The sequence below is a fragment of the Agelaius phoeniceus genome, chromosome 28 (genome assembly GCF_051311805.1).
Source record: "Agelaius phoeniceus isolate bAgePho1 chromosome 28, bAgePho1.hap1, whole genome shotgun sequence".
NCBI lineage: Eukaryota > Metazoa > Chordata > Aves > Passeriformes > Icteridae > Agelaius > Agelaius phoeniceus.
In genome coordinates this window covers 207567-225975 of record NC_135292.1, presented here as the reverse complement: position 1 = coordinate 225975, position 18409 = coordinate 207567, and positions in this window count along the sequence as shown.

The window sequence follows — 18409 nt, the reverse complement described above, 5'->3', positions numbered from 1 at the left end:
CTGGCAGCTTTTCTTTTGGAAAAATCCAGCAACGATTGCATCATTCTAGCAAGGCTCCCACTTTCTGCCAGGGTGAGTGGCTGCCAAGGGAGGCCATTAGCCATGGGAAAAAGAAGTCCTTTCCCCAGGGTCTGGGTGTCAGATGAAAGGTGGCCTTTGGGGTTCTAAGGACTTGTAGGGTAGTACTTACTGGCTAGAGTAGAGGAAATGGATTCTATTTGAATATCTGTCTAGAGGCTTTGCCCCACAGGTCCTGGTTGTCCTTGATGGGCTGCAGCTGTGAGCATTGAAGAGAACTGGGATAAAAGGGGGCGGCTTAGCCATTCAGGGAGAGCCTTGAAGGAGCCCTGAACTGGGAAAGAACAGCATGCAGAAGAAAGCGTCTGTGCTGTGAAGATCTGCAGCCATATGAACACACCGAGGAGGTATGGACTTTAGCAAGCTGAGAACAGCATGATGGGACTCTAGAGAAATAGAACAACAACAAGTGGCAGCTTTAGATTTGGAGCAATCCAGCAAAGCTTGCAAATTTCTTGCTGGGCACCACCCTCTTGGTCAGGGCGAGTGGCCAGAAATGGAGGCCATTTTCCATGGGGAAAACGAAGTCATTGGCCCAGGCTCTGGGTGTCAGATGACAGGTGGCATCTGGGGCTCTAAGGACTTGCAGGGTCCTAGTTGCTGGCAGCTTTTGTTCTGGAAGGATCCAGCAGAGTTTGTCGATTCCTGGCTTGGCACTGCCCTGCCTGCCAGGCCAAGTGGCCACAAATGAAGGCCATTTTCCATGGGAAAAAGAAGTCCTTTCCCCAGGGTCTCAGTAATATGTTCAAGGTGGCGTTTGAGGCTCTAAGTACTTCCAGGGCCCTAGTTGCTGCCAGCTTTTCTTTTGGAACAATCCAGCAACGATTGAATCATTCTAGCTAGGCTCCCACCTTCTGCCAGGCTGAGATGCTGCCAAGGGAGGCCATTTGCCATGGGAAAAAGAATTCCTTTCCCCAGGGTCTGGGTGTCAGATGAAAGGTGGCCTTTGGGGTTCTGAGGACTTGTAGGGTAGTACTTACTGGCTAGAGTAGAGGAAATGGATTCTATTTGAATATCTGTCTAGAGGCTTTGCCCCACAGGTCCTGGTTGTCCTTGATGGGCTGCAGCTGTGAGCATTGAAGAGAACTGGGATAAAAGGGGGCGGCTTAGCCATTCAGGGAGAGCCTTGAAGGAGCCCTGAACTGGGAAAGAACAGCATGCAGAAGAAAGCGTCTGTGCTGTGAAGATCTGCAGCCATAAGAACACACCGAGGAGGTATGGACTTTAGCAATCTGAGAACAGCATTATGGGACTCTAGAGAAATAGAACAACAACAAGTGGCAGCTTTAGATTTGGAGCAATCCAGCAAAGCTTGCAAATTTCTTGCTGGGCACCACCCTCTTGGTCAGGGTGAGAGGCCAGAAATGGAGGCCATTTTCCATGGGGAAAACGAAGTCATTGGCCCAGGCTCTGGGTGTCAGATGAAAGGTGGCGTCTGGGGCTCTAAGGACTTGCAGGGTCCTAGTTGCTGGCAGCTTTCATTCTGGAAGGATCCAGCACAGTTTGTAGATTCCTGGCTTGGCACTGCCCTGCCTGCCAGGCCAAGTGGCCACAAATGAAGGCCATTTTCCATGGGAAAAAGATGTCCTTTCCCCAGGGTCTCAGTAATATGTTCAAGGTGGCGTTTGAGGCTCTAAGTACTTCCAGGGCCCTAGTTGCTGCCAGGTTTTCTTTTGGAAAAATCCAGCAACGATTGCATCATTCTAGCAAGGCTCCCACTTTCTGCCAGGGTGAGTGGCTGCCAAGGGAGGCCATTTGCCATGGGAAAAAGAATTCCTTTCCCCAGGGTCTGGGTGTCAGATGAAAGGTGGCCTTTGGGGTTCTGAGGACTTGTAGGGTAGTACTTACTGGCTAGAGTAGAGGAAATGGATTCTATTTGAATATCTGTCTAGAGGCTTTGCCCCACAGGTCCTGGTTGTCCTTGATGGGCTGCAGCTGTGAGCATTGAAGAGAACTGGGATAAAAGGGGGCGGCTTAGCCATTCAGGGAGAGCCTTGAAGGAGCCCTGAACTGGGAAAGAACAGCATGCAGAAGAAAGCGTCTGTGCTGTGAAGATCTGCAGCCATAAGAACACACCGAGGAGGTATGGACTTTAGCAAGCTGAGAACAGCATGATGGGACTCTAGAGAAATAGAACAACAACAAGTGGCAGCTTTAGATTTGGAGCAATCCAGCAAAGCTTGCAAATTTCTTGCTGGGCACCACCCTCTTGGTCAGGGTGAGAGGCCAGAAATGGAGGCCATTTTCCATGGGGAAAACGAAGTCATTGGCCCAGGCTCTGGGTGTCAGATGAAAGGTGGCGTCTGGGGCTCTAAGGACTTGCAGGGTCCTAGTTGCTGGCAGCTTTCGTTCTGGAAGGATCCAGCAGAGTTTGTAGATTCCTGGCTTGGCACTGCCCTGCCTGCCAGGCCAAGTGGCCACAAATGAAGGCCATTTTCCATGGGAAAAAGATGTCCTTTCCCCAGGGTCTCAGTAATATGTTCAAGGTGGCGTTTGAGGCTCTAAGTACTTCCAGGGCCCTAGTTGCTGCCAGCTTTTCTTTTGGAAAAATCCAGCAACGATTGCATCATTCTAGCTAGGCTCCCACCTTCTGCCAGGATGAGTGGCTGCCAAGGGAGGCCATTTGCCATGGGAAAAAGAATTCCTTTCCCCAGGGTCTGGGTGTCAGATGAAAGGTGGCCTTTGGGGTTCTGAGGACTTGTAGGGTAGTACTTACTGGCTAGAGTAGAGGAAATGGATTCTATTTGAATATCTGTCTAGAGGCTTTGCCCCACAGGTCCTGGTTGTCCTTGATGGGCTGCAGCTGTGAGCATTGAAGAGAACTGGGATAAAAGGGGGCGGCTTAGCCATTCAGGGAGAGCCTTGAAGGAGCCCTGAACTGGGAAAGAACAGCATGCAGAAGAAAGCGTCTGTGCTGTGAAGATCTGCAGCCATAAGAACACACCGAGGAGGTATGGACTTTAGCAATCTGAGAACAGCATTATGGGACTCTAGAGAAATAGAACAACAACAAGTGGCAGCTTTAGATTTGGAGCAATCCAGCAAAGCTTGCAAATTTCTTGCTGGGCACCACCCTCTTGGTCAGGGTGAGAGGCCAGAAATGGAGGCCATTTTCCATGGGGAAAACGAAGTCATTGGCCCAGGCTCTGGGTGTCAGATGAAAGGTGGCGTCTGGGGCTCTAAGGACTTGCAGGGTCCTAGTTGCTGGCAGCTTTCGTTCTGGAAGGATCCAGCAGAGTTTGTAGATTCCTGGCTTGGCACTGCCCTGCCTGCCAGGCCAAGTGGCCAAAAATGAAGGCCATTTTCCATGGGAAAAAGATGTCCTTTCCCCAGGGTCTCAGTAATATGTTCAAGGTGGCGTTTGAGGCTCTAAGTACTTCCAGGGCCCTAGTTGCTGCCAGCTTTTCTTTTGGAAAAATCCAGCAACGATTGCATCATTCTAGCTAGGCTCCCACTTTCTGCCAGGGTGAGTGGCTGCCAAGGGAGGCCATTTGCCATGGGAAAAAGAAGTCCTTTCCCCAGGGTCTGGGTGTCAGATGAAAGGTGGCCTTTGGGGTTCTGAGGACTTGTAGGGTAGTACTTACTGGCTAGAGTAGAGGAAATGGATTCTATTTGAATATCTGTCTAGAGGCTTTGCCCCACAGGTCCTGGTTGTCCTTGATGGGCTGCAGCTGTGAGCATTGAAGAGAACTGGGATAAAAGGGGGCGGCTTAGCCATTCAGGGAGAGCCTTGAAGGAGCCCTGAACTGGGAAAGAGCAGCATGCAGAAGAAAGCGTCTGTGCTGTGAAGATCTGCAGCCATAAGAACACACCGAGGAGGTATAGACTTTAGCAAGCTGAGAACAGCATGATGGGACTCTAGAGAAATAGAACAACAACAAGTGGCAGCTTTAGATTTGGAGCAATCCAGCAAAGCTTGCAAATTTCTTGCTGGGCACCACCCTCTTGGTCAGGGTGAGAGGCCAGAAATGGAGGCCATTTTCCATGGGGAAAACGAAGTCATTGGCCCAGGCTCTGGGTGTCAGATGAAAGGTGGCGTCTGGGGCTCTAAGGACTTGCAGGGTCCTAGTTGCTGGCAGCTTTGGTTCTGGAAGGATCCAGCAGAGTTTGTAGATTCCTGGCTTGGCACTGCCCTGCCTGCCAGGCCAAGTGGCCACAAATGAAGGCCATTTTCCATGGGAAAAAGATGTCCTTTCCCCAGAATCTCAGTAATATGTTCAAGGTGGCGTTTGAGGCTCTAAGTACTTCCAGGGCCCTAGTTGCTGGCAGCTTTTCTTTTGGAAAAATCCAGCAACGATTGCATCATTCTAGCAAGGCTCCCACTTTCTGCCAGGGTGAGTGGCTGCCAAGGGAGGCCATTTGCCATGGGAAAAAGAAGTCCTTTCCCCAGGGTCTGGGTGTCAGATGAAAGGTGGCCTTTGGGGTTCTAAGGACTTGTAGGGTAGTACTTACTGGCTAGAGTAGAGGAAATGGATTCTATTTGAATATCTGTCTAGAGGCTTTGCCCCACAGGTCCTGGTTGTCCTTGATGGGCTGCAGCTGTGAGCATTGAAGAGAACTGGGATAAAAGGGGGCGGCTTAGCCATTCAGGGAGAGCCTTGAAGGAGCCCTGAACTGGGAAAGAACAGCATGCAGAAGAAAGCGTCTGTGCTGTGAAGATCTGCAGCCATATGAACACACCGAGGAGGTATGGACTTTAGCAAGCTGAGAACAGCATTATGGGACTCTAGAGAAATAGAACAACAACAAGTGGCAGCTTTAGATTTGGAGCAATCCAGCAAAGCTTGCAAATTTCTTGCTGGGCACCACCCTCTTGGTCAGGGCGAGTGGCCAGAAATGGAGGCCATTTTCCATGGGGAAAACGAAGTCATTGGCCCAGGCTCTGGGTGTCAGATGACAGGTGGCATCTGGGGCTCTAAGGACTTGCAGGGTCCTAGTTGCTGGCAGCTTTTGTTCTGGAAGGATCCAGCAGAGTTTGTCGATTCCTGGCTTGGCACTGCCCTGCCTGCCAGGCCAAGTGGCCACAAATGAAGGCCATTTTCCATGGGAAAAAGAAGTCCTTTCCCCAGGGTCTCAGTAATATGTTCAAGGTGGCGTTTGAGGCTCTAAGTACTTCCAGGGCCCTAGTTGCTGCCAGCTTTTCTTTTGGAACAATCCAGCAACGATTGAATCATTCTAGCTAGGCTCCCACCTTCTGCCAGGCTGAGATGCTGCCAAGGGAGGCCATTTGCCATGGGAAAAAGAATTCCTTTCCCCAGGGTCTGGGTGTCAGATGAAAGGTGGCCTTTGGGGTTCTGAGGACTTGTAGGGTAGTACTTACTGGCTAGAGTAGAGGAAATGGATTCTATTTGAATATCTGTCTAGAGGCTTTGCCCCACAGGTCCTGGTTGTCCTTGATGGGCTGCAGCTGTGAGCATTGAAGAGAACTGGGATAAAAGGGGGCGGCTTAGCCATTCAGGGAGAGCCTTGAAGGAGCCCTGAACTGGGAAAGAACAGCATGCAGAAGAAAGCGTCTGTGCTGTGAAGATCTGCAGCCATAAGAACACACCGAGGAGGTATGGACTTTAGCAATCTGAGAACAGCATTATGGGACTCTAGAGAAATAGAACAACAACAAGTGGCAGCTTTAGATTTGGAGCAATCCAGCAAAGCTTGCAAATTTCTTGCTGGGCACCACCCTCTTGGTCAGGGTGAGAGGCCAGAAATGGAGGCCATTTTCCATGGGGAAAACGAAGTCATTGGCCCAGGCTCTGGGTGTCAGATGAAAGGTGGCGTCTGGGGCTCTAAGGACTTGCAGGGTCCTAGTTGCTGGCAGCTTTCGTTCTGGAAGGATCCAGCACAGTTTGTAGATTCCTGGCTTGGCACTGCCCTGCCTGCCAGGCCAAGTGGCCACAAATGAAGGCCATTTTCCATGGGAAAAAGATGTCCTTTCCCCAGGGTCTCAGTAATATGTTCAAGGTGGCGTTTGAGGCTCTAAGTACTTCCAGGGCCCTAGTTGCTGCCAGGTTTTCTTTTGGAAAAATCCAGCAACGATTGCATCATTCTAGCAAGGCTCCCACTTTCTGCCAGGGTGAGTGGCTGCCAAGGGAGGCCATTTGCCATGGGAAAAAGAATTCCTTTCCCCAGGGTCTGGGTGTCAGATGAAAGGTGGCCTTTGGGGTTCTGAGGACTTGTAGGGTAGTACTTACTGGCTAGAGTAGAGGAAATGGATTCTATTTGAATATCTGTCTAGAGGCTTTGCCCCACAGGTCCTGGTTGTCCTTGATGGGCTGCAGCTGTGAGCATTGAAGAGAACTGGGATAAAAGGGGGCGGCTTAGCCATTCAGGGAGAGCCTTGAAGGAGCCCTGAACTGGGAAAGAACAGCATGCAGAAGAAAGCGTCTGTGCTGTGAAGATCTGCAGCCATATGAACACACCGAGGAGGTATGGACTTTAGCAAGCTGAGAACAGCATTATGGGACTCTAGAGAAATAGAACAACAACAAGTGGCAGCTTTAGATTTGGAGCAATCCAGCAAAGCTTGCAAATTTCTTGCTGGGCACCACCCTCTTGGTCAGGGCGAGTGGCCAGAAATGGAGGCCATTTTCCATGGGGAAAATGAAGTCATTGGCCCAGGCTCTGGGTGTCAGATGACAGGTGGCATCTGGGGCTCTAAGGACTTGCAGGGTCCTAGTTGCTGGCAGCTTTTGTTCTGGAAGGATCCAGCAGAGTTTGTCGATTCCTGGCTTGGCACTGCCCTGCCTGCCAGGCCAAGTGGCCACAAATGAAGGCCATTTTCCATGGGAAAAAGAAGTCCTTTCCCCAGGGTCTCAGTAATATGTTCAAGGTGGCGTTTGAGGCTCTAAGTACTTCCAGGGCCCTAGTTGCTGCCAGCTTTTCTTTTGGAACAATCCAGCAACGATTGAATCATTCTAGCTAGGCTCCCACCTTCTGCCAGGCTGAGATGCTGCCAAGGGAGGCCATTTGCCATGGGAAAAAGAATTCCTTTCCCCAGGGTCTGGGTGTCAGATGAAAGGTGGCCTTTGGGGTTCTGAGGACTTGTAGGGTAGTACTTACTGGCTAGAGTAGAGGAAATGGATTCTATTTGAATATCTGTCTAGAGGCTTTGCCCCACAGGTCCTGGTTGTCCTTGATGGGCTGCAGCTGTGAGCATTGAAGAGAACTGGGATAAAAGGGGGCGGCTTAGCCATTCAGGGAGAGCCTTGAAGGAGCCCTGAACTGGGAAAGAACAGCATGCAGAAGAAAGCGTCTGTGCTGTGAAGATCTGCAGCCATAAGAACACACCGAGGAGGTATGGACTTTAGCAAGCTGAGAACAGCATTATGGGACTCTAGAGAAATAGAACAACAACAAGTGGCAGCTTTCGATTTGGAGCAATCCAGCAAAGCTTGCAAATTTCTTGCTGGGCACCACCCTCTTGGTCAGGGTGAGAGGCCAGAAATGGAGGCCATTTTCCATGGGGAAAACGAAGTCATTGGCCCAGGCTCTGGGTGTCAGATGAAAGGTGGCGTCTGGGGCTCTAAGGACTTGCAGGGTCCTAGTTGCTGGCAGCTTTCGTTCTGGAAGGATCCAGCACAGTTTGTAGATTCCTGGCTTGGCACTGCCCTGCCTGCCAGGCCAAGTGGCCACAAATGAAGGCCATTTTCCATGGGAAAAAGATGTCCTTTCCCCAGGGTCTCAGTAATATGTTCAAGGTGGCGTTTGAGGCTCTAAGTACTTCCAGGGCCCTAGTTGCTGCCAGCTTTTCTTTTGGAAAAATCCAGCAACGATTGCATCATTCTAGCTAGGCTCCCACCTTCTGCCAGGATGAGTGGCTGCCAAGGGAGGCCATTTGCCATGGGAAAAAGAATTCCTTTCCCCAGGGTCTGGGTGTCAGATGAAAGGTGGCCTTTGGGGTTCTGAGGACTTGTAGGGTAGTACTTACTGGCTAGAGTAGAGGAAATGGATTCTATTTGAATATCTGTCTAGAGGCTTTGCCCCACAGGTCCTGGTTGTCCTTGATGGGCTGCAGCTGTGAGCATTGAAGAGAACTGGGATAAAAGGGGGCGGCTTAGCCATTCAGGGAGAGCCTTGAAGGAGCCCTGAACTGGGAAAGAACAGCATGCAGAAGAAAGCGTCTGTGCTGTGAAGATCTGCAGCCATATGAACACACCGAGGAGGTATGGACTTTAGCAAGCTGAGAACAGCATTATGGGACTCTAGAGAAATAGAACAACAACAAGTGGCAGCTTTCGATTTGGAGCAATCCAGCAAAGCTTGCAAATTTCTTGCTGGGCACCACCCTCTTGGTCAGGGTGAGTGGCCAGAAATGGAGGCCATTTTCCATGGGGAAAACGAAGTCATTTGCCCAGGCTCTGGGTGTCAGATGACAGGTGGCATCTGGGGCTCTAAGGACTTGCAGGGTCCTAGTTGCTGGCAGCTTTTGTTCTGGAAGGATCCAGCAGAGTTTGTCGATTCCTGGCTTGGCACTGCCCTGCCTGCCAGGCCAAGTGGCCACAAATGAAGGCCATTTTCCATGGGAAAAAGAAGTCCTTTCCCCAGGGTCTCAGTAATATGTTCAAGGTGGCGTTTGAGGCTCTAAGTACTTCCAGGGCCCTAGTTGCTGCCAGCTTTTCTTTTGGAACAATCCAGCAACGATTGAATCATTCTAGCTAGGCTCCCACCTTCTGCCAGGCTGAGATGCTGCCAAGGGAGGCCATTTGCCATGGGAAAAAGAATTCCTTTCCCCAGGGTCTGGGTGTCAGATGAAAGGTGGCCTTTGGGGTTCTGAGGACTTGTAGGGTAGTACTTACTGGCTAGAGTAGAGGAAATGGATTCTATTTGAATATCTGTCTAGAGGCTTTGCCCCACAGGTCCTGGTTGTCCTTGATGGGCTGCAGCTGTGAGCATTGAAGAGAACTGGGATAAAAGGGGGCGGCTTAGCCATTCAGGGAGAGCCTTGAAGGAGCCCTGAACTGGGAAAGAACAGCATGCAGAAGAAAGCGTCTGTGCTGTGAAGATCTGCAGCCATAAGAACACACCGAGGAGGTATGGACTTTAGCAATCTGAGAACAGCATTATGGGACTCTAGAGAAATAGAACAACAACAAGTGGCAGCTTTAGATTTGGAGCAATCCAGCAAAGCTTGCAAATTTCTTGCTGGGCACCACCCTCTTGGTCAGGGTGAGAGGCCAGAAATGGAGGCCATTTTCCATGGGGAAAACGAAGTCATTGGCCCAGGCTCTGGGTGTCAGATGAAAGGTGGCGTCTGGGGCTCTAAGGACTTGCAGGGTCCTAGTTGCTGGCAGCTTTGGTTCTGGAAGGATCCAGCAGAGTTTGTCGATTCCTGGCTTGGCACTGCCCTGCCTGCCAGGCCAAGTGGCCACAAATGAAGGCCATTTCCCATGGGAAAAAGATGTCCTTTCCCCAGGGTCTCAGTAATATGTTCAAGGTGGCGTTTGAGGCTCTAAGTACTTCCAGGGCCCTAGTTGCTGGCAGCTTTTCTTTTGGAAAAATCCAGCAACGATTGCATCATTCTAGCAAGGCTCCCACTTTCTGCCAGGGTGAGTGGCTGCCAAGGGAGGCCATTTGCCATGGGAAAAAGAAGTCCTTTCCCCAGGGTCTGGGTGTCAGATGAAAGGTGGCCTTTGGGGTTCTGAGGACTTGTAGGGTAGTACTTACTGGCTAGAGTAGAGGAAATGGATTCTATTTGAATATCTGTCTAGAGGCTTTGCCCCACAGGTCCTGGTTGTCCTTGATGGGCTGCAGCTGTGAGCATTGAAGAGAACTGGGATAAAAGGGGGCGGCTTAGCCATTCAGGGAGAGCCTTGAAGGAGCCCTGAACTGGGAAAGAACAGCATGCAGAAGAAAGCGTCTGTGCTGTGAAGATCTGCAGCCATAAGAACACACCGAGGAGGTATGGACTTTAGCAAGCTGAGAACAGCATTATGGGACTCTAGAGAAATAGAACAACAACAAGTGGCAGCTTTAGATTTGGAGCAATCCAGCAAAGCTTGCAAATTTCTTGCTGGGCACCACCCTCTTGGTCAGGGTGAGAGGCCAGAAATGGAGGCCATTTTCCATGGGGAAAACGAAGTCATTGGCCCAGGCTCTGGGTGTCAGATGAAAGGTGGCGTCTGGGGCTCTAAGGACTTGCAGGGTCCTAGTTGCTGGCAGCTTTTGTTCTGGAAGGATCCAGCAGAGTTTGTCGATTCCTGGCTTGGCACTGCCCTGCCTGCCAGGCCAAGTGGCCACAAATGAAGGCCATTTTCCATGGGAAAAAGATGTCCTTTCCCCAGGGTCTCAGTAATATGTTCAAGGTGGCGTTTGAGGCTCTAAGTACTTCCAGGGCCCTAGTTGCTGCCAGCTTTTCTTTTGGAAAAATCCAGCAACGATTGCATCATTCTAGCAAGGCTCCCACTTTCTGCCAGGGTGAGTGGCTGCCAAGGGAGGCCATTTGCCATGGGAAAAAGAAGTCCTTTCCCCAGGGTCTGGGTGTCAGATGAAAGGTGGCCTTTGGGGTTCTGAGGACTTGTAGGGTAGTACTTACTGGCTAGAGTAGAGGAAATGGATTCTATTTGAATATCTGTCTAGAGGCTTTGCCCCACAGGTCCTGGTTGTCCTTGATGGGCTGCAGCTGTGAGCATTGAAGAGAACTGGGATAAAAGGGGGCGGCTTAGCCATTCAGGGAGAGCCTTGAAGGAGCCCTGAACTGGGAAAGAACAGCATGCAGAAGAAAGCGTCTGTGCTGTGAAGATCTGCAGCCATAAGAACACACCGAGGAGGTATGGACTTTAGCAAGCTGAGAACAGCATTATGGGACTCTAGAGAAATAGAACAACAACAAGTGGCAGCTTTAGATTTGGAGCAATCCAGCAAAGCTTGCAAATTTCTTGCTGGGCACCACCCTCTTGGTCAGGGTGAGAGGCCAGAAATGGAGGCCATTTTCCATGGGGAAAACGAAGTCATTGGCCCAGGCTCTGGGTGTCAGATGAAAGGTGGCGTCTGGGGCTCTAAGGACTTGCAGGGTCCTAGTTGCTGGCAGCTTTCGTTCTGGAAGGATCCAGCACAGTTTGTAGATTCCTGGCTTGGCACTGCCCTGCCTGCCAGGCCAAGTGGCCACAAATGAAGGCCATTTTCCATGGGAAAAAGATGTCCTTTCCCCAGGGTCTCAGTAATATGTTCAAGGTGGCGTTTGAGGCTCTAAGTACTTCCAGGGCCCTAGTTGCTGCCAGCTTTTCTTTTGGAACAATCCAGCAACGATTGCATCATTCTAGCTAGGCTCCCACCTTCTGCCAGGATGAGTGGCTGCCAAGGGAGGCCATTTGCCATGGGAAAAAGAATTCCTTTCCCCAGGGTCTGGGTGTCAGATGAAAGGTGGCCTTTGGGGTTCTGAGGACTTGTAGGGTAGTACTTACTGGCTAGAGTAGAGGAAATGGATTCTATTTGAATATCTGTCTAGAGGCTTTGCCCCACAGGTCCTGGTTGTCCTTGATGGGCTGCAGCTGTGAGCATTGAAGAGAACTGGGATAAAAGGGGGCGGCTTAGCCATTCAGGGAGAGCCTTGAAGGAGCCCTGAACTGGGAAAGAACAGCATGCAGAAGAAAGCGTCTGTGCTGTGAAGATCTGCAGCCATAAGAACACACCGAGGAGGTATGGACTTTAGCAATCTGAGAACAGCATGATGGGACTCTAGAGAAATAGAACAACAACAAGTGGCAGCTTTAGATTTGGAGCAATCCAGCAAAGCTTGCAAATTTCTTGCTGGGCACCACCCTCTTGGTCAGGGTGAGAGGCCAGAAATGGAGGCCATTTTCCATGGGGAAAACGAAGTCATTGGCCCAGGCTCTGGGTGTCAGATGACAGGTGGCGTCTGGGGCTCTAAGGACTTGCAGGGTCCTAGTTGCTGGCAGCTTTCGTTCTGGAAGGATCCAGCAGAGTTTGTAGATTCCTGGCTTGGCACTGCCCTGCCTGCCAGGCCAAGTGGCCACAAATGAAGGCCATTTTCCATGGGAAAAAGATGTCCTTTCCCCAGAATCTCAGTAATATGTTCAAGGTGGCGTTTGAGGCTCTAAGTACTTCCAGGGCCCTAGTTGCTGGCAGCTTTTCTTTTGGAAAAATCCAGCAACGATTGCATCATTCTAGCAAGGCTCCCACTTTCTGCCAGGGTGAGTGGCTGCCAAGGGAGGCCATTTGCCATGGGAAAAAGAAGTCCTTTCCCCAGGGTCTGGGTGTCAGATGAAAGGTGGCCTTTGGGGTTCTAAGGACTTGTAGGGTAGTACTTACTGGCTAGAGTAGAGGAAATGGATTCTATTTGAATATCTGTCTAGAGGCTTTGCCCCACAGGTCCTGGTTGTCCTTGATGGGCTGCAGCTGTGAGCATTGAAGAGAACTGGGATAAAAGGGGGCGGCTTAGCCATTCAGGGAGAGCCTTGAAGGAGCCCTGAACTGGGAAAGAACAGCATGCAGAAGAAAGCGTCTGTGCTGTGAAGATCTGCAGCCATAAGAACACACCGAGGAGGTATGGACTTTAGCAAGCTGAGAACAGCATGATGGGACTCTAGAGAAATAGAACAACAACAAGTGGCAGCTTTAGATTTGGAGCAATCCAGCAAAGCTTGCAAATTTCTTGCTGGGCACCACCCTCTTGGTCAGGGTGAGAGGCCAGAAATGGAGGCCATTTTCCATGGGGAAAACGAAGTCATTGGCCCAGGCTCTGGGTGTCAGATGACAGGTGGCATCTGGGGCTCTAAGGACTTGCAGGGTCCTAGTTGCTGGCAGCTTTTGTTCTGGAAGGATCCAGCAGAGTTTGTCGATCCCTGGCTTGGCACTGCCCTGCCTGCCAGGCCAAGTGGCCACAAATGAAGGCCATTTTCCATGGGAAAAACGAAGTCCTTTCCCCAGGGTCTCAGTAATATGTTCAAGGTGGCGTTTGAGGCTCTAAGTACTTCCAGGGCCCTAGTTGCTGCCAGCTTTTCTTTTGGAAAAATCCAGCAACGATTGAATCATTCTAGCTAGGCTCCCACCTTCTGCCAGGCTGAGATGCTGCCAAGGGAGGCCATTTGCCATGGGAAAAAGAATTCCTTTCCCCAGGGTCTGGGTGTCAGATGAAAGGTGGCCTTTGGGGTTCTGAGGACTTGTAGGGTAGTACTTACTGGCTAGAGTAGAGGAAATGGATTCTATTTGAATATCTGTCTAGAGGCTTTGCCCCACAGGTCCTGGTTGTCCTTGATGGGCTGCAGCTGTGAGCATTGAAGAGAACTGGGATAAAAGGGGGCGGCTTAGCCATTCAGGGAGAGCCTTGAAGGAGCCCTGAACTGGGAAAGAACAGCATGCAGAAGAAAGCGTCTGTGCTGTGAAGATCTGCAGCCATAAGAACACACCGAGGAGGTATGGACTTTAGCAATCTGAGAACAGCATGATGGGACTCTAGAGAAATAGAACAACAACAAGTGGCAGCTTTAGATTTGGAGCAATCCAGCAAAGCTTGCAAATTTCTTGCTGGGCACCACCCTCTTGGTCAGGGTGAGAGGCCAGAAATGGAGGCCATTTTCCATGGGGAAAACGAAGTCATTGGCCCAGGCTCTGGGTGTCAGATGACAGGTGGCGTCTGGGGCTCTAAGGACTTGCAGGGTCCTAGTTGCTGGCAGCTTTCGTTCTGGAAGGATCCAGCACAGTTTGTAGATTCCTGGCTTGGCACTGCCCTGCCTGCCAGGCCAAGTGGCCACAAATGAAGGCCATTTTCCATGGGAAAAAGATGTCCTTTCCCCAGGGTCTCAGTAATATGTTCAAGGTGGCGTTTGAGGCTCTAAGTACTTCCAGGGCCCTAGTTGCTGCCAGCTTTTCTTTTGGAAAAATCCAGCAACGATTGCATCATTCTAGCAAGGCTCCCACTTTCTGCCAGGGTGAGTGGCTGCCAAGGGAGGCCATTTGCCATGGGAAAAAGAAGTACTTTCCCCAGGGTCTGGGTGTCAGATGAAAGGTGGCCTTTGGGGTTCTGAGGACTTGTAGGGTAGTACTTACTGGCTAGAGTAGAGGAAATGGATTCTATTTGAATATCTGTCTAGAGGCTTTGCCCCACAGGTCCTGGTTGTCGTTGATGGGCTGCAGCTGTGAGCATTGAAGAGAACTGGGATAAAAGGGGGCGGCTTAGCCATTCAGGGAGAGCCTTGAAGGAGCCCTGAACTGGGAAAGAACAGCATGCAGAAGAAAGCGTCTGTGCTGTGAAGATCTGCAGCCATAAGAACACACCGAGGAGGTATGGACTTTAGCAAGCTGAGAACAGCATGATGGGACTCTAGAGAAATAGAACAACAACAAGTGGCAGCTTTAGATTTGGAGCAATCCAGCAAAGCTTGCAAATTTCTTGCTGGGCACCACCCTCTTGGTCAGGGTGAGAGGCCAGAAATGGAGGCCATTTTCCATGGGGAAAACGAAGTCATTGGCCCAGGCTCTGGGTGTCAGATGAAAGGTGGCGTCTGGGGCTCTAAGGACTTGCAGGGTCCTAGTTGCTGGCAGCTTTCGTTCTGGAAGGATCCAGCAGAGTTTGTAGATTCCTGGCTTGGCACTGCCCTGCCTGCCAGGCCAAGTGGCCACAAATGAAGGCCATTTTCCATGGGAAAAAGATGTCCTTTCCCCAGAATCTCAGTAATATGTTCAAGGTGGCGTTTGAGGCTCTAAGTACTTCCAGGGCCCTAGTTGCTGGCAGCTTTTCTTTTGGAAAAATCCAGCAACGATTGCATCATTCTAGCAAGGCTCCCACTTTCTGCCAGGGTGAGTGGCTGCCAAGGGAGGCCATTTGCCATGGGAAAAAGAAGTCCTTTCCCCAGGGTCTGGGTGTCAGATGAAAGGTGGCCTTTGGGGTTCTAAGGACTTGTAGGGTAGTACTTACTGGCTAGAGTAGAGGAAATGGATTCTATTTGAATATCTGTCTAGAGGCTTTGCCCCACAGGTCCTGGTTGTCCTTGATGGGCTGCAGCTGTGAGCATTGAAGAGAACTGGGATAAAAGGGGGCGGCTTAGCCATTCAGGGAGAGCCTTGAAGGAGCCCTGAACTGGGAAAGAACAGCATGCAGAAGAAAGCGTCTGTGCTGTGAAGATCTGCAGCCATAAGAACACACCGAGGAGGTATGGACTTTAGCAAGCTGAGAACAGCATTATGGGACTCTAGAGAAATAGAACAACAACAAGTGGCAGCTTTAGATTTGGAGCAATCCAGCAAAGCTTGCAAATTTCTTGCTGGGCACCACCCTCTTGGTCAGGGTGAGAGGCCAGAAATGGAGGCCATTTTCCATGGGGAAAACGAAGTCATTGGCCCAGGCTCTGGGTGTCAGATGAAAGGTGGCGTCTGGGGCTCTAAGGACTTGCAGGGTCCTAGTTGCTGGCAGCTTTCGTTCTGGAAGGATCCAGCAGAGTTTGTAGATTCCTGGCTTGGCACTGCCCTGCCTGCCAGGCCAAGTGGCCACAAATGAAGGCCATTTTCCATGGGAAAAAGATGTCCTTTCCCCAGAATCTCAGTAATATGTTCAAGGTGGCGTTTGAGGCTCTAAGTACTTCCAGGGCCCTAGTTGCTGGCAGCTTTTCTTTTGGAAAAATCCAGCAACGATTGCATCATTCTAGCAAGGCTCCCACTTTCTGCCAGGGTGAGTGGCTGCCAAGGGAGGCCATTTGCCATGGGAAAAAGAAGTCCTTTCCCCAGGGTCTGGGTGTCAGATGAAAGGTGGCCTTTGGGGTTCTAAGGACTTGTAGGGTAGTACTTACTGGCTAGAGTAGAGGAAATGGATTCTATTTGAATATCTGTCTAGAGGCTTTGCCCCACAGGTCCTGGTTGTCCTTGATGGGCTGCAGCTGTGAGCATTGAAGAGAACTGGGATAAAAGGGGGCGGCTTAGCCATTCAGGGAGAGCCTTGAAGGAGCCCTGAACTGGGAAAGAACAGCATGCAGAAGAAAGCGTCTGTGCTGTGAAGATCTGCAGCCATAAGAACACACCGAGGAGGTATGGACTTTAGCAAGCTGAGAACAGCATTATGGGACTCTAGAGAAATAGAACAACAACAAGTGGCAGCTTTAGATTTGGAGCAATCCAGCAAAGCTTGCAAATTTCTTGCTGGGCACCACCCTCTTGGTCAGGGTGAGAGGCCAGAAATGGAGGCCATTTTCCATGGGGAAAATGAAGTCATTGGCCCAGGCTCTGGGTGTCAGATGACAGGTGGCATCTGGGGCTCTAAGGACTTGCAGGGTCCTAGTTGCTGGCAGCTTTTGTTCTGGAAGGATCCAGCAGAGTTTGTTGATCCCTGGCTTGGCACTGCCCTGCCTGCCAGGCCAAGTGGCCACAAATGAAGGCCATTTTCCATGGGAAAAACGAAGTCCTTTCCCCAGGGTCTCAGTAATATGTTCAAGGTGGCGTTTGAGGCTCTAAGTACTTCCAGGGCCCTAGTTGCTGCCAGCTTTTCTTTTGGAAAAATCCAGCAACGATTGAATCATTCTAGCTAGGCTCCCACCTTCTGCCAGGCTGAGATGCTGCCAAGGGAGGCCATTTGCCATGGGAAAAAGAATTCCTTTCCCCAGGGTCTGGGTGTCAGATGAAAGGTGGCCTTTGGGGTTCTGAGGACTTGTAGGGTAGTACTTACTGGCTAGAGTAGAGGAAATGGATTCTATTTGAATATCTGTCTAGAGGCTTTGCCCCACAGGTCCTGGTTGTCCTTGATGGGCTGCAGCTGTGAGCATTGAAGAGAACTGGGATAAAAGGGGGCGGCTTAGCCATTCAGGGAGAGCCTTGAAGGAGCCCTGAACTGGGAAAGAACAGCATGCAGAAGAAAGCGTCTGTGCTGTGAAGATCTGCAGCCATAAGAACACACCGAGGAGGTATGGACTTTAGCAAGCTGAGAACAGCATTATGGGACTCTAGAGAAATAGAACAACAACAAGTGGCAGCTTTCGATTTGGAGCAATCCAGCAAAGCTTGCAAATTTCTTGCTGGGCACCACCCTCTTGGTCAGGGTGAGAGGCCAGAAATGGAGGCCATTTTCCATGGGGAAAACGAAGTCATTGGCCCAGGCTCTGGGTGTCAGATGACAGGTGGCATCTGGGGCTCTAAGGACTTGCAGGGTCCTAGTTGCTGGCAGCTTTTGTTCTGGAAGGATCCAGCAGAGTTTGTCGATTCCTGGCTTGGCACTGCCCTGCCTGCCAGGCCAAGTGGCCACAAATGAAGGCCATTTTCCATGGGAAAAAGAAGTCCTTTCCCCAGGGTCTCAGTAATATGTTCAAGGTGGCGTTTGAGGCTCTAAGTACTTCCAGGGCCCTAGTTGCTGCCAGCTTTTCTTTTGGAACAATCCAGCAACGATTGAATCATTCTAGCTAGGCTCCCACCTTCTGCCAGGATGAGTGGCTGCCAAGGGAGGCCATTTGCCATGGGAAAAAGAATTCCTTTCCCCAGGGTCTGGGTGTCAGATGAAAGGTGGCCTTTGGGGTTCTGAGGACTTGTAGGGTAGTACTTACTGGCTAGAGTAGAGGAAATGGATTCTATTTGAATATCTGTCTAGAGGCTTTGCCCCACAGGTCCTGGTTGTCCTTGATGGGCTGCAGCTGTGAGCATTGAAGAGAACTGGGATAAAAGGGGGCGGCGTAGCCATTCAGGGAGAGCCTTGAAGGAGCCCTGAACTGGGAAAGAACAGCATGCAGAAGAAAGCGTCTGTGCTGTGAAGATCTGCAGCCATAAGAACACACCGAGGAGGTATGGACTTTAGCAATCTGAGAACAGCATGATGGGACTCTAGAGAAATAGAACAACAACAAGTGGCAGCTTTAGATTTGGAGCAATCCAGCAAAGCTTGCAAATTTCTTGCTGGGCACCACCCTCTTGGTCAGGGTGAGAGGCCAGAAATGGAGGCCATTTTCCATGGGGAAAACGAAGTCATTGGCCCAGGCTCTGGGTGTCAGATGAAAGGTGGCGTCTGGGGCTCTAAGGACTTGCAGGGTCCTAGTTGCTGGCAGCTTTCGTTCTGGAAGGATCCAGCAGAGTTTGTAGATTCCTGGCTTGGCACTGCCCTGCCTGCCAGGCCAAGTGGCCACAAATGAAGGCCATTTTCCATGGGAAAAAGATGTCCTTTCCCCAGGGTCTCAGTAATATATTCAAGGTGGCGTTTGAGGCTCTAAGTACTTCCAGGGCCCTAGTTGCTGCCAGCTTTTCTTTTGGAAAAATCCAGCAACGATTGCATCATTCTAGCAAGGCTCCCACTTTCTGCCAGGGTGAGTGGCTGCCAAGGGAGGCCATTTGCCATGGGAAAAAGAAGTACTTTCCCCAGGGTCTGGGTGTCAGATGAAAGGTGGCCTTTGGGGTTCTGAGGACTTGTAGG